Source organism: Oncorhynchus gorbuscha, linkage group LG25 (genome assembly GCF_021184085.1).
Source record: "Oncorhynchus gorbuscha isolate QuinsamMale2020 ecotype Even-year linkage group LG25, OgorEven_v1.0, whole genome shotgun sequence".
In the NCBI taxonomy this organism is placed as follows: domain Eukaryota; kingdom Metazoa; phylum Chordata; class Actinopteri; order Salmoniformes; family Salmonidae; genus Oncorhynchus; species Oncorhynchus gorbuscha.
In genome coordinates, this window is record NC_060197.1 from 16,956,682 (window position 1) to 16,959,659 (window position 2,978).

The 2,978-nt window shown below is 42.2% G+C and overlaps 1 long non-coding RNA gene across 1 annotated transcript; it reads left to right on the top strand.

Moving 5' to 3' along the window:
* The first annotated feature begins 418 nt into the window (after positions 1–418).
* LOC124014273 lies at positions 419–2,322 on the top strand. Its single transcript, XR_006834994.1, has 4 exons — positions 419–576; positions 817–1,002; positions 1,888–2,006; positions 2,261–2,322. It is a non-coding gene; the product is annotated as an uncharacterized LOC124014273 (long non-coding RNA).
* The last annotated feature ends 656 nt before the right edge of the window (positions 2,323–2,978 follow it).

Sequence of the window (2,978 nt, forward strand, 5' to 3'; positions counted from 1 at the left end):
TGCGCGTCTGCCTGGTACTCTACTACAGATGTATTATATTATATGATTTTCTATTCTATTCTATAGGTGGGACATGCAATTGGAGAATACACAATCCTGTAGTAGTACTTTCTGTCCAGAAGAGGGCAGACATGCACTTCTACAGAAGTAGGCCGACACTGTTAACGCCAATGGAGTTAGATAGAGATGATGAATCCCCAAATTGGCAGATAAAACACCATCTCCAGGATCAGAGACAAACAAATCCATCAGCAGCTTCAGAAACTATTATTTAGTGGTATTTCAGCTTTGCCCCTTGTGTTTGATACTGTGATTGTGGGACTCGTGTTGGTTGGTACTGTCTTCTAGAACCACACATATCTTTCCCTTATGTTGGGATTATGCTGTATGTTTTAGGTTGACTTTGGGCGCTGGCTGATCGAGGGCAGTCCCTATGTGGTCCTATTTGACACGGGGTCAGCAGCCTGGAACCTGGACCGATGGAAGGGGGATCTGTGGGACGCCTGGGGTTATCGGTATGCCATGACAGTGAGGCAAACGTCTTTGGATCCATGGTTTGCCTGGTTCTTTAAAGAGGTAATTTGTCAGCTTGTTAAGGATGCTGTGAAAAATACTCTGAAAGAGGTTTAAAGATTGCTGTATGGGTTTGTTTTTTGAAGTCACGGATATCTGCTCGATGTGAATACTTTAATGTCCGATACCTTTAAAAATAAATGATACAGTAGCCTACTTCTTTTTACTCAAAACATATTCACCCTCTTGGGTAATATGAGATGACAGAGCTAATCATCAGTAGTTCGTTGCTTTCATTCCTAGTTAACCGACCAGCTTGGAGACTCGCCCAATGCCCTCGACCATTTCCATGAGTGGCAGGCAGGGGGAGGACTTATTCTCTGTCGCTTGCGGAAGATTCCCTTTGCAACCATCCTCACAACCCATGCCACTCTGTTGGGACAATATCTCTGTGCCGGAAATGTGGACTTCTACAACAAATTGGACAAGGTAAAGAGGCCACACACACACACACACACAAACCTATAAACTTTTGTTATTTAAATTCCTCACTAACTTTTTCAGCTTTAACAATGTTGGGGTAATAATACATTAAGCGTCGTTTGAGTTAGTTTGAGTTTTGTTTTCCCCAGTATCTCTCCAGTGCGTCAGTGAGCTATAAGTCTGTGGCTTTGTTATTCAAATGCCTCAGAAAATGTTTTGCTTGTCACAGAGTCAGGTGTTTTTGTTAGATTTAGAGTTCCTCCCAGTGTCTCCCCTGTGTGTCAGTAAGCTATGGGTCTGTGTTGTGTTTGCGCTGGTTGTATGGTACTGTAATTGGCCCTCAGGCTAAGTGTAAAAAGGTCATTGTGGACCTAAAGGTCATTCACTGAGCAGGCTGGGTAATTGACAGCAGCTTCTCATTATGGAGAGGAACAGGAAGCCTCCTCCTCGCTGGCAGACAGGTTACTCAAGGGAGAGCCTTACTTCAAACATTTGTCAAACTCAAAATGAACCCCATAGCCCCAATAATAGTTAGTGTAGAAAATTTCAAAGAGTTTTAATCACAGGTTTCATTCAGTATTTAACTGTTATTTACTTAGAATGTACATGACAATTGATAAATACACAATAGTTATCTTTATATGCCATTTTATTATCTCTTAATAATGACATATTAATGACTCTTGTGTTGATTTCTGATGTGCCCCTGTCAGCTCAACATAGACCAGGAGGCTGGTGAGGGCAGGTCTACCATCGCTGCTGTCTGGAGAGAGCTGCTGTCCACTGTGCCCATGTCTTTGCAACTGTAACTGTACTCCTATTGAACATAAAGTGACAGAGCAGGGATATTTGATATTGAATAGGCTGGGTTTCTCTCTATCTACTGTACAGATATGGTGATGCCGAACGGATTGAACGTCAAGAAGTTCTCAGCCATGCACGAGTTCCCAGAACCTTCACCCCACTAGCCAGGGTCCGATTCAGGAATTTATCAGGGGACACTTCTATGGGTAATAATTAAGTCCTAATTATGTTTTCAAGTTTGTTATCCAATATACTGCTAACTACAGTACCAGTCAAAAGTTTAGACACACCTACTCATTCAAGGGGTTTTCTTTATTTCTATTATTTTCTACATTGTAGAATAATAGTGAAGACATGAAAACTATGAAATAACGCATATGGATGTCATGTTTTGTCATTGATTATCATGTCTTGTCTCTGTGCTTCCCTTCTATTCGTTTCCCTCTGCTGGTCTTATTAGGTTCTTTCCCTCTTTCTATCCCTCTCTCTCCCCCTCCCTCTCTCCCTCTCTCGCTCTCTCTCTCTATCGTTCCGTTCCTGCTCCCAGCTGTTCCTCATTCTCCTAACTACCTCATTTACTCTTTTCACACCTGTCCCCTATTTTGCCCTCTGATTAGAGTCCCTATTTCTCCCTCTGTTTTCCGCTTCTGTCCTTGTCGGATCCTTGCTTGATGTTCGCTGTTCTGTGTCCTTGTTCCGCCCTGTCGTGTTTTACCTTCTTCAGATGCTGCGTGTCAGCAGGTGTCAATGTCAGCTACGGCCGGTGCCTTCCCGAAGCGACCTGCAGTCTGTGGTCGCGTCTCCAGTCATTCCTCTCTACTGACGAGTGGATTTCAGTTTTCCTGTTTTTGCATTTACCTAGATAATATCCAGGATTATCGCTTTTGTTTAAGACTGGAATAAAGACTCTGTTTCCGTTAAAGTCGCTTTTGGGTCCTCATTCACCAGCATAACAATGGAATCATGTAGTAACCAAAAAATGTGTTAAACAAATCAAAATACAGTGCCTTGCGAAAGTATTCGGCCCCCTTGAACTTTGCGACCTTTTGCCACATTTCAGGCTTCAAACATAAAGATATAAAACTGTATTTTTGTGTGAAGAATCAACAACAAGTGGGACACAATCATGAAGTGGAACGATATTTACTGGATATTTCAAACTTTTTTAACAAATCAAA